Genomic DNA, 13,284 nt, shown 5'->3' with positions numbered 1-13,284 from the left:
AGCTCATTCCTTAACTTCTGCTCATCAAAGAATGGATACGTGTTGATCAGCTGAGCCAGCTCACTGCTGGGAAATGCATCAGGGTTGCAGAACGATGTGAATGATGTGTGTTCCAGTATCCGAAAAAAGTGCAGGTGCTCCATATCTGCAAATCTTTGGGTCTTGTGCAACACTATGCCGTCAACAATCTGGAAGTAAAGACGCCGGAAAGACACAACCGTTTCCTCGTCTCCTTCTTGGTGCTGGTTAAACCCTTGCTCCAGGTCGTCCCAGCCGCGGCGACGTCGTTTACGTCGGGGCACAGGATCGCCGACCGCTTTGACCGTGTCATCGTAAATGCGACTGAATGTCTCATCTGTTCTTGTGGCTTTGAGAGCGCTGAGAGTGCTCATGATCCGATCCTGGCATTTTTTGATGTCCGCCGTCTTGCTTTGCAGAACCTGGAAGAGTGGTTCTGTGAGGCCGAAAATGGACTGAAAGACCCCGAGCAGGAAGGTGAAGTCAAAATCCTCAAGTTTTTGCTTCAAGGAAGCACTCTGTGCAATGGTCTCTTTGTCCCATCCCGGCTCTGTCATTATCCTGTCAAAAGCGATACAGAGCGACCCGCGTCCTTCATGGATGGCGTGTACTGCGCGACTTTTAAAATTCCACCTCACAGCAGAACCCCCTGGTACACGCACAGCTCGATCAACTTCAGACAGTAGTGCTGATCTCTTACATGAACGTGAGAAAAAATTGTGGAAGGCATCGAGATTGGCAAAAAACAGTTTGGCTGCTTGGATGTTGTTTGTGCCTTGTGCTAAAACCAAATGTAATTTGTGAGCATAGCAGTGGATGAATAGCGCATTGGGGCAGTGTGCTTTCACTAAAGCCTGAACGCCACCATGCTGTCCACTCATGCAGCTTGCTCCGTCATAAGTCTGACAAATCAGTTTGTTTGTTGGGCTGTAGTTCCCGATGGCTCTCATGACAACTGATGTTACAGCTTTTGCATCTCTTTCTAAGCTGACATCAAAAAAGCCGAGGAAACGTTCACACACACTGCCTTTTTCATTCACATATCTGATTATAATAGTGAGTTGGCACTTATTGGAGATGTCTGATGTGTCATCCACTTGTACAGCAATGAAAGGAGAAATGTGTATTTCTTTATCAGTCTCATCCTGGATACAACGAGCTATGCTCTCAATGATGTCCTTTTGTATGGTGTTTGACATACCGCTGAAGACTGTTGACGATCCCAAGTGCTCCGCGAGTGCAGTGTCAAACTCTGCAAATGCACGTACCAGCTCTACAAAATTGCCCCTGTTAGAGCTGCCAGCGGCCTCATTGTGTCCCCTGAATGCTTGCTCTTGACGTGCAAGGTACAGGGCAGCAATGATGAGTTTCCTCAGAATATCCCGGTTCTTTTTTACTTGTTCGTTGTGCTTCTTTGTGCTAATGGTTCTTGCTACATCCAGAGCCTCGTCAATCCTGACGCGTCCAAAAAGCTTTAATTTCACAGCACAATCTATATGATTTTTAGATTTACCGTGCCTCTCAATTGCCCGTGACAGGTTGGCAAGGTCGATGAATCCTGAAGTTGCCCAAGGATTGTTCAGGGAGCACGAACCCTTGTCAAAAAGAAGACATGGCCAGCAAAATAGACGCTGAAGTTTAGCGCTTCCAGTTAGCCACTCCGTGCGGACATAATTGTCCTCATTGAACGTCCGATTAGATCCCTTATTCCTCTGTGTACACAGCTCGAGTGTGGGCGTTGTCCTGCCATCTGCTTTAATTTTTAGTTGCTGCTGTAGCGGAAGTTTAGTGAAGTTATGCTTAATGAAGTACGCCAAATCTCCTCCCTCCATAATGCTTCATTTGCTTGATAATTTCTAACGGCGGTGATGACAGTTACAGTATTAAAATTGATGTTGATGTGATTGGATGGCAGTGTCCAATCAAATCGCCAGCCGCCAGCCGCCCCTGAAGGGAAGCTAGAGGCGGCTGGCTTCCCCTGGCATGGCTCTGACCAATCACAGGTTGGCAGGGGCATCACGTGGGCCTCATCTGATTGGTTAATCCCTCAATTTTTTTTCACCAAGGGAAGCTAGATTCAGCTGGCCTCCTCTCGCAACAGTGAATGCAATCTACTGTTTCACCATAACATCTAGAGGGGCGCTGTTTCACTCTTTGTAAAATACTCAATGAGAATGGGGGAGAGACGGAGAGACGGTCCGGCAGGAACACACAGGAAAGTAGAATTACAGAAACAAAACAAAGTATTTTTATTTATTTATTTAAATTATAACTACAATCCAAAAAAACAGGGGAAGCCTGGCTTCCCTTGGACTCCGGGAGAAAACGCCACTGATCATGATGGCCTGCGGGCTGGCACGGGAGTTTTGCCTGGCAGTCGGCGAGCGGTGTGCCCTCTCAATGATCGGCAGGGCAGGGAAGGCATCTGGCCCCAGGAGCTGCGGGATGAGCCGAGACATGAAGCCGATAATGTCACTGCCTTCAGCGGACTCCTGGATTCCTACGAAGCGAAGGTTAGAACGTCGGCTCCGGTTCTCCAAGTCATCAACTTTAGACATTAGGAAGGAGTTGTCTTTCTCAAGCTGCTTGACTCGAGCGACACACTCGTGTACATTGTCCTCATTAGCCCCGACATGCTGCTCTAACAAATTGACCTGGTCTCCCAAACTAGACAGGGAATTGTGTATCCTGCTCAAGCTACTTTGAATGGGATCCATTTTTGAGTCAATGTGAGTCAGCATGTCGGTCTTGATTTGCTGAATCGCGTCCCACAAAGTTTGCAGAGACATGTTTCCCTCCATAGTTGCAAATATGCAAAAAATACAATAATCCAGAGACCGTAGTGAGCCGCTTTACTATGTTATACACATGTTCATGGGTTCAGATCATGTGGATCAATGATATGAGCTTTAAAGAGCTAATTTAACAGCGACAACCAGACGAGCTTGAGATGCGCTTACTCACGCTGCGACCATTTTGGATGATTGGATTTAAGCTTTGTTGCAGTGGGACCATTTTCTTAACCTGTTCAGCCCGAGAGACCCCGGTTCCGGGCCCTCCCGCAACATCTTGCAGGAAACAGTGTCTGAGGGCATGTTAATTTAATAAACTATGAATGTTTTATATCCATGTTACGGAAAGAAACTCATCTAACTGATCATTTAAATGTATTTTGTTTTTTTTTTAAAAACACAATGCTAACGCTGAGCCTCTGAATTAGCAACGAGCGAAAAATGCTAACAGATGACTGCACCAAGATTCACTCACAAAACCTTATTGTTTATCTTTGCTACACATCTCAACCCATCGTTTCACATCGTGAGGGGACACAGAATCGATGGGTACCCTCATTATCACTCAATCATACGAACTCTCTGAGATAATGACAAGAACACACATCAAAACATGTGGCGCTAGGTAGCTAAAAAAGGCTCACCGGTGTGCAGTGGCGTTTCTATGGGCCCTTCTCACTTCGGTTAAATGGATTCCTTGCGTCCCTCACTTGCGTCGTTTCCCTGTGACTCGTCCCTCCTACCAGGGAAACATGGAGTGATGCAAGGAAACCACGAGAAGCAGGGAAATGAGTTTTAAGAGCAATAGAGAGGCGAAGTCCCTCCCCTTCCGGGAGCCTCCATGGGACCCCGGAAGCGGAAAATTATACATTGAAGTCAATGGAGAGAGAAAGGTTATCTTTTGATCCCGTTTGAATTGTGCCACGAATGACACATGATGTTTGTCAATTTAAAAGAACATTTTGCAAGTCAAAAAAATAAAAATGTGTCGTAAAACTGTGAAGTTACACATTTTTTTGTGTGAAACCGCTCAGTGAACTACAGTCAATCAATCAATCAATGTTTATTTATATAGCCCAATATCACAAATGTTACATTTGTCTCAGTGGTCTTCACAGTGTGTACAGAATATCAGTATTGTAGAGGAAACTTCTGTGTAGCTATGCAGTGGGAGTCACCGACTCAGGAAGGAGACACGGTAGGAGCAGTAGCTTTGATGTCAAACACATGATGGTTTATTTGGAGTTAACGGCCGGAGGATTCACATCACAAGTCCAAGAGTCAGAGGTTCTGACTTCACGGTAGAGTTACCACGTCAATTCTGAAGAACTCTACCCCAGACCCCTGTATTTAGCTAGTTCAGAGAGAATAATCAACATGCTGCATAACAAGATAGAATGATAACACCTCTATCAGCTGACGCCAACAGGCAGGAACAGGGAGACAAAACACTGAGAGCACAGCAGCCAGGTTACAGGTGCCTGTGCTCAGTCAGGACAGTTTGAACTGATACACTGGGTCAAAGTTATGGGCCTTGGAAAATATTCCACAACAATAATGATAATAAATACTGTATCGTATAATGAAACGTAAAATGGCAACTGTGGCAGTATTTTGCTGGTGAGAGATGTTTACAATCACGCCCTCTAGTCTACAGGAGCTACTATTTGATATAAAGATGCGAGGGAAGTGCAGTTTCAACAATGTATGGCTTTTAAAGAATAAGTAATTGTGGTTATCAAAAGACATTGACCCAAGACGTGCTAAATGCAAACTGTGTTGTAACATATTCAATATTTAGAATATGAAAGAGTCATTTCTTTGGTCATGGAAAAGTCATTTAAAATCATTGGTGAAAAAGTGTATGAACCATCCATCCATCCATCCATCTTCTCCCGCTTATCCGTGATCGGGTCGCGGGGGTAGCAGTTCCAGCAGAGAGCCCCAAACTTTCTTTTCCCTGGCGACATCAACCAGCTCTGACTGGGGGATCCCAAGGCGCTCCCAGGCCAGCGAAGAGATATAATCCCTCCACCTGGTCCTAGGTCTACCCCTTGGTCTCTTCCCAGCTGGACGTGCCTGGAACACCTCCCTAGGGAGGCGCCCAGGTGGCATCCTAACTAGGTGCCCGAACCACCTCAACTGGCTCCTTTCGACGCGAAGGAGGAGCGGCTCAACTCCGAGTCCCTCCCTGATGACCGAACTTCTCACCTTATCCCTAAGGGAGACACCAGCCACCCTGCGGAGAAAACCCATCTCGGCCGCTTGTATCCGCGATCTCGTTCTTTCGGTCATGACCCATCCTTCATGACCATAGGTGAGGGTAGGAACGAAAATGGCCCGGAAGACCGAGAGCTTTGCCTTCTGGCTCAGCTCCCTTTTCGTCACAACGGTGCGGTAAAGCGACTGCAGTACCGCTCCCGCTGCTCCGATTCTCCGGCCCATCTCACGCTCCATTGTTCCCTCACTCGAGAACAAGACCCCGAGATACTTGAACTCCTTCACTTGGGGTAAGGACTCATTCCCTACCTGGAGTGGACAGTCCATCGGTTTCCTGCTGAGAACCATGGCCTCAGATTTGGAGGTGCTGATCCTCATCCCAGCCGCTTCACACTCGGTTGCGAACCGATCCAGTGAGTGCTGAAGGTCGCAGACCGATGAAGCCATTAGAACCACATCATCTGCAAAAAGCAGTGGTGCAATCCTTAGTCCACCGAACTGCAGACCCCCTCCCCCATGACTACGCCTCGAAATCCGATCCATGTATATTACAAACAGGATTGGTGACAAAGCGCAGCCCTGGCGGAGGCCAACCCTCACCGGAAATGGGTCCGACTTACTGCCGAGGACCCGGACACAGCTCTCGCTTTGGGAGTACAGAGATTGGATGGCCCTGAGTAGAGACCCCCTCACCCCATACTCCCGCAGCACCTCCCACAGTAACTCCCTGGGAACTCGGTCATACGCCTTCTCCAAGTCTACAAAACACATGTAGACCGGATAAGCGTACTCCCAGGCCCCCTCCAGGATCCTTGCGAGAGTAAAAAGCTGATCCGTCGTTCCACGACCAGGACGGAATCCGCATTGTTCCTCCTCAATCTGAGGTTCGACAATCGGCCTGACCCTCCTTTCGAGTACCTTAGAGTAAACTTTCCCGGGGAGGCTGAGTAGTGTGATGCCTCTGTAATTGGCACACACCCTCTGATCCCCCTTTTTAAATAGGGGAACCACCACCCCGGTCTGCCACTCCTTCGGTACTGTTTCCGACTTCCACGCAACGTTGATGAGACGTGTCAACCATGACAGTCCCTCAACACCCAGAGCCTTCAGCATTTCCGGGCGGATCTCATCCACCCCCGGGGCTTTGCCACTGTGGAGTTGTTTGACGACCTCAGTGACCTCCCCCCGGGAGATTGGTGTTGATCCCCCGTCATACTCCAGCTCTGCCTCTAACATAGAGGGCGGAGTTGTCGGGTTCAGGAGTTCCTCAAAGTGTTCCTTCCAACGCCCTAACACTCCATCAGTTGAGGTCAACAACGTCCCATCCTTACTGTACACAGCTTGGATGGTTCCCTGCTTCCCCCTCCTGAGGTGTCGGACAGTTTTCCAGAACAACTTTGGTGCCGCCCGAAAGTCCTTCTCCATGTCTTCTCCGAACTTCTCCCACACCCGCTGCTTTGCCTCGGCCACGGATGAGGCTGCTGCCCTTCGGGCCTGTCGGTACCTTGCAACTGCCTCGGGAGTCCCCCGGGATAACAAATCCCTGAAGGCCTCCTTCTTCAGTCGGACGGCTTCCCTGACCACCGGTGTCCACCAGGAGGTTCGAGGGTTACCGCCCCTTGAGGCACCTAGGACCTTGAGACCACAGCTCCCCGCCGCGGCTTCGGCAATAGAGGCTTTGAACACCGACCACTCTGGTTCAATGTCCCCAACCTCCACAGGAATGCCCGAAAAGCTCCGCCGGAGGTGTGAGTTGAAGGCCTCCTGAACTTGGGCCTCCTCCAGACGTTCCCAGTTCACCCGAACTACACGTTTGGGCTTACCAGGTCTATCCAGAGGCTTCCCTCGCCACTCGACCCAACTCACCACCAGATGGTGATCAGTTGACAACTCCGCCCCTCTCTTTACCCGAGTGTCCAAAACATACGGCCTCAGGTCCGATGATACGATAACGAAATCGATCATGGACCTTCTGCCTAGGGTGCTCTGGTACCACGTACACTTATGAGCATCCTTATGTTCGAACATGGTGTTTGTTATGGCCAATCCATGACTAGCACAGAAGTCCAGTAACAAACCACCACTCCGGTTCAGATCAGGGGGGCCGTTCCTCCCAATCACGCCCCTCCAAGTGTCTCCATCATTGCCCACATGTGCGTTGAAGTCTCCCAGCAAGATTAAAGAGTCCCCTTCAGGAGCCCCATACAGGACTCTTTCCAGGGTCTCCAAGAAGGCCGTATACTCTGAACTGCTGTTGGGTGCATAAGCACACACAACAGTCAGAGTTTTCCCCCCCATAACCCGCAGGCGTAGGGAGGCGACCCTCTCGTCCACTGGGGTAAACTCCAACAACGAAGCACCTAACCGGGGACTTGTGAGTATCCCCACACCCGCCCGGCGCCTCACACCTTGAGCAACTCCGGAGAAGAATAGAGTCCAACCCCTATCCAGAAGTAAGGTTCCAGAGCCGACGCTGTGCGTAGAGGTGAGCCCAACCAGATCCAACTGGTAACGCTCCACTTCCCGCACAAGCTCCGGCTCCTTCCCCCCCAGAGAGGTGACGTTCCACGTCCCCAAAGCCAGCTTCTGTCGCCCGGGTCTGGTCCGTCGAGACCCTCCGCTTTCACTGCCACCCTTCTGGCAGCGCACCCGACCCCATTGATGTTTCCCGTAGGTGGTGGGCCCGCGGGACGGAGAAGCGGAGGTGTTGCCAACGTTGCCTTTTCGGGCTGGGCCCGGCCGGGCTCCGTGGCAAGCCCGGCCACCAGATGCTCGCCGACGAGTCCTCCTTCTGGGCCTGGCTCCAGAAGGGGACCCCGGGCTTCCTCCGGGCCGGGTATCCTCACTTCTTGTATCGTCTTTCATGAGGTCTTTTGAACCAATCTTAGTCTGGCCCCTTGCCTGAGACCAATTTGCCATGGGAGACCCTACCAGGAACACAAGGTTCCAGACAACACAGCCCCCAGGTTCATCAGGGCACACAAACCTCTCTACCACGGTAAGGTGCTGGTTCTTCAGAGAGGAAAGTGTATGAACCTTGTATTGTAAATATTGAGATTTTACAGTTTCTTATGTTAACATAAATAGTTGGTTGAAAAAAGAAGTTGTAATGCTCAATTTGTATTTGTACACATCACATGAACCTCAGTATGGAATATGAAGTCGTGAATCAGTCCTGATGTAACTTTTCTGTGGTGAAAGTAGAGTGATAGAACTATTTTACTCCAAATTCTAATTTACACATTTTCATTTTAGATATGAACAACACATTTATATAGGCATATAGTGTAATTCATATATTTCACTACTTTTGTGAACCAAAAACGTTGGTAAACCAAATCTGAAACACCAAAAAAAATGGATGACATGAGTACATCTGTGTTTTCACAAGAGTTAAGTTTTCCAAAAATCTGATTTCTAAGCTAAGTATCTCATAAGACAGTGCTCTAAGGTGAGTGACATTGCATTTCTAGCAAGACCAGAGACTGAACATTTTGATATGTTACACCATGCCATGTTATAAGAAGTACATTTAAAAGGTGATTTAAGGAGACATAAATACCCTTCACTTCAGTTAGGAAAAGGGACCACATTACTCCTGTTCTGGCTGCCTTACACTGGCTCCCTATAGAACACAGGATAGAATTTAAAATTCTTCTTCTCGCCTACAAAGCCCTTAATGGGCAGGCACCATCTTACCTTAAAGAACTCATTATACCCTACTGTCCTACTAGGGCATTGCGTTCCAAGAATGCAGGGTTGTTGGTTGTTCCTAGAGTCTCTACAAGTAAAATGGGAGCCAGAGCCTTTTCTTATCAAGCTCCACATTTGTGGAATCAGCTTCCAGTTTGTGTTCGGGCGGCAGACACCCTATCCGTTTTTAAGAGTGCGCTTAAGACCTTCCTTTTTGATAAAGCTTATAATTAGGGCTGATTAGATTCAGCCCCTAGTTTTGCTGATATAGGCTTAGTTTGTCGGGGGACATCTTACTTCTTCCTTCTCTCTGTCTATACCTGTGTACTCTCATGTTCCGATTAACCCATCTTCCCCAAATGTCTTTCTTTTTGGTGTCTATATACGCTGGGATCCGGAGTCATGGATGAGGCTGTGGTCCTGGATCATAGGTCCTGGGTGGATATCCTCGTGGATTCATCTTCCTATTATACACACATGCATTTCCAAACATTTGGACTACCTATGTTGCAGATGTATTATCTTTTCAATTTACACACGGCATCTATTGCACGTCTGTCCGTCCTGGGAGAGGGATCCCTCCTCTGTTGCTCTCCCTGAGGTTTCTCCCATGTTCCCTTTAAACTGTGGGTTTTCTCTGGAAGTATATCACAAATGTAACATTTGTGATATTGGGCTATATAAATAAACATTGATTGATTGATTGACTGTAGTTCACTGAGCGGTTTCACACAAAAAAATGTGTAACTTCACAGTTTTACGACACATTTTTATTTTTTTGACTTGCAAAATGTTCTTTTAAATTGACCAACATCATATGTGTCATTCGTGGCACAATTCAAACGGGATCAAAAGATAACCTTTCTCTCTCCATTGACTTCAATGTATACTTTTCCGCTTCCGGGGTCCCATGGAGGCAGCGACACCAGCGGCAGCAGCAGCAGCCAACCCGGCCACAGCGGCAGACGGACAGACACCAGCAGCAACAGCAGCCGAGGCGTCAGAATCGTCCGTCAGCGGCGGTTGGGGCACCGGCCCACACCTCCAGGGCACCGTCCCGCACCTACGGGCCCCCACCAGAGGGGGGTAAAAAGGGAGTGAGATACTCCCGTTCGGCGTCTGCTCCACGAGAGCCGCCGAGGAGACAGAGCGGCCTTGACGGTTTGGGAGGGAGTGTGAGGAAAATAAAAAGAAGCTTATTTTCCAACATGTTGGCTGAGTCATCAGTTTCAAATGTGTTTCACATATCCCCCACTCTGGGTAAACCAGCTGCCTATGACCTATCGGTTAATAGCCAGCCGGGTTCGGTACAAAAGCCTGCGCTATTTAATCTATCGATTAATAAGCTGCGGAGCACAGTAATTACACCAGCTGCCTTCAATCTGGTGATTAGTAGGCAGCATGGTTCGCTGCAGGGATCTGATGGTTATGACTCTTCGGTTATTAAACCACAGACCTCGCGGCATTCTTCTGTCCGAGATGCGCCACCTATACACGGTCATAATAAACCCAGGAGCGCAGTGTTAACGCCTCATGTGGATATTACTGCACACACCTCCACCCATCCTCTGAGCGTGTACACGCCTCATGATGCGAGGCGGAGTGATACGCAGCGTGTGGAGGCCTCCGCACAGCCCTTTCGCTCTAGGCCCACCTTGGGTTGCCTCACGGGCAGCGGCGGCGAGGGCTCTGGCGTGGCTCGTCGTCATTGATGTGGAAATATTTTCCAAGGCCCATAACTTTGACCCAGTGTATCAGTTAAAACTGTCCTGACTGAGCACAGGCACCTGTAACCTTGGCTGCTGTGCTCTCAGTGTTTTGTCTCCCTGTTCCTGCCTGTTGGCGTCAGCTGATAGAGGTGTTATCATTCTATCTTGTTATGCAGCATGTGGATTATTCTCTCTGAACTAGCTAAATACAGGGGTCTGGGGTAGAGTTCTTCAGAATTGACGTGGCAAGTCTACCGTGAAGTCAGAACCTCTGACTCTTGGACTTGTGATGTGAATCCTCCGGCCGTTAACTCCAAATAAACCATCATGTGTTTGACATCAAAGCTACTGCTCCTACCGTGTCTCCTTCCTGAGTCGGTGACTCCCACTGCATAGCTACACAGAAGTTTCCTCTACAGTCATGACAACCACAACACATCTCAAGCATGCGCGCCCGCTGTCAGAGTGTTTCTCGGCATGGCAGCGCATGTGTTTGATGGACGGATGGATGCACAGGCTGATTAGCAGAGGGTACACCCTGCAGTTCGCCTCCCCCCCCCCCACACAGTTCAACGGGATACAGGTGACATGCCTAACATCCCGTGAACAGTGTATTGCGCTCCAAGCAGAGCTACGGGAACTCCTGTTGAAAGAGGCTATTTCCAGGGTTCCCCAGGAGGAAGAAAATCAGGGGTATTACTCCCACTATTTTCTTATCCCGAAAAAGACAGGGGGAATGAGACCCATCCTCGACCTGTTTCACATGCTGACGGTCAAAAAGGTGCTAGAGTGTGTTCACCAGGGAGATTGGTTCACCTCTATAGACCTAAGGATGCATACTTCCATGTACCCATCATTCCGCAACACAGGACATTCCTACGGTTTTCATTCCAGGGAATAGCGTACCAGTACAACCGTCTGTCGTTCGGCTATTCCCTGGCTCCTCGTACTTTTTCAAAGTGTGTAGAGACGGCGTTGCAGCCGCTACACAGAGGAGGAATGAGAGTACTATTTTTACCTGGACGACCTGCTGCTGCATGGCTCGCTCCAGGGAGGAAGCGGCTTTACAGACGGTACAACTCATATCGTATCTGTCATAGCTGGGTTTCATGATAAATTGGGAAAAGAGCTGTCCTATTCCAGCCCAGAGTATTGTTTACCTGGGGGTGGAATTGAACTCAGCCCGCATGAGAGCACGACTCTCACGGCAGAGAGTGGAGTGGACACGCTGACAGCTCTCCTTCGACGTGTCACACCCCGCAGCGTGGTGACGAAAAAGCCCCCCACAGTTCAATGGGATACAGGAAACACTCCTGTCCTCCCAGAAGCTATGTCTTGCGCTCCAATCCGAGCTGCTGGAACTCCTGTTGAAAGAGGATATTTCCAGGGTTCCTCAAAGGGAGGAAAATCAGGGGTTTTCACTCCCATTATTTTTCTAATCCCGAAAAAGACTGGGGCAATGAGACATCCTCGATCTGTCAGTATTCCACATGCTGACAATCAAACAGGGGCTGGAATGTGTTCACCAGGACGACTGGTCCACTTCCACCTGAAGGACGCATACTTCCACCCATCATCCCGAAACACAGGGAATTCCTGCGGTTTCTCATTTCAGGGAATATCAGACCAGACAATCGTCTGCCATTTGGATATTTCCTGGCCTCCCATTTTTGTGTAGAGAAGGCTGGAGCCGCTACACAGAGGAGGGATGAGAGGGTGGTTTCCTTTGGACGACCTGCTAGTTGCTGGCTCGCTCCAGGGAGGAAGTCGCTTTACAGACGGTACATCTCGTATCGCATCTGTCAAAGCCTGGGTTTCATAACAAGTTGGAAGAAGAGCTGTCCTCTTCCCTCTCAGACAAACGTTATCTGGAGTGGAATTAATGCTGCTCGGCATTAGCGTCAGCTGGTCACGGGGGGGATTCCCCTGGGTCTCCCCCACAGGGGGAGTCTCCAGAGGTGCTTCATTCACTGCAGAAGCCTGCTGTTTTAACCTATTGGTTTATAAACTGCAGAGCTCGAGGCATTCCTCTGTCCCAGATATGCCTTACACACGGTCATAATAAATCCACGAGCACTGTTATAACGCCTCGTGCAACCTGATCTCATCAGAATGCGTGACTCCACCACGCAACCTTAACACCACATTGCGTGGTGGAGTCACGCATTCTGCTACATTTGCGTGTCGGCACCACGCAAAAAACCCCAATGTAAAGTGAATGAGGCTCTTTTGTCGTGGTGCACACACGCATTTCTACAACGTCCCGCAGTGAGCTTTTATTCTATAAAACGTTTTTAAAATCTACTTTATAGCTTGTAGTAACTCACGGGAGGCTTCTTTTATTTTATTTGTATTCATAATAATTTGTATTTGTCGTCAGAATGTATTATGGTGCATTAGTTACGAATTTTTGTTCTCAAAAAACAGTGCATTGTGTGTAATACAACTGTGATTTTGATTAAATTAGTTAGTTTTTAAGGAAGGCCAGAGCTTCAGCTGTGTCAATAGATTGTTCCCTTTAGTTAACGTTATTTAAAAGATAATGATCATGTCCCCTTTATTGTATTACGAGCGTCCATTCCCATTGGATAACGGAGAATTTTACACCCGGAAGTGAGTATTCTCTTTACTGTCGATTGATTTTACAGTGATATCTGAACTACTCATCAACTCAAAAACACCAGATTATCCTTGTTAATTACACAACATTGATTGGTTTAAATTGTGTACAATGCTTTTGTATTTTTCCCCTTCGATTCGGAGAAACGAATATTTGTTCGGAGTTTTTGGATGGCAGAAGACACTACACTACCCAGAATCCTCAGCTATCGTTTGGGACTACACCATGTGCT

The sequence above is a fragment of the Gymnodraco acuticeps genome, unplaced genomic scaffold (genome assembly GCF_902827175.1).
Source record: "Gymnodraco acuticeps unplaced genomic scaffold, fGymAcu1.1, whole genome shotgun sequence".
In the NCBI taxonomy this organism is placed as follows: domain Eukaryota; kingdom Metazoa; phylum Chordata; class Actinopteri; order Perciformes; family Bathydraconidae; genus Gymnodraco; species Gymnodraco acuticeps.
Note: the sequence above shows the minus strand (reverse complement) of the source record.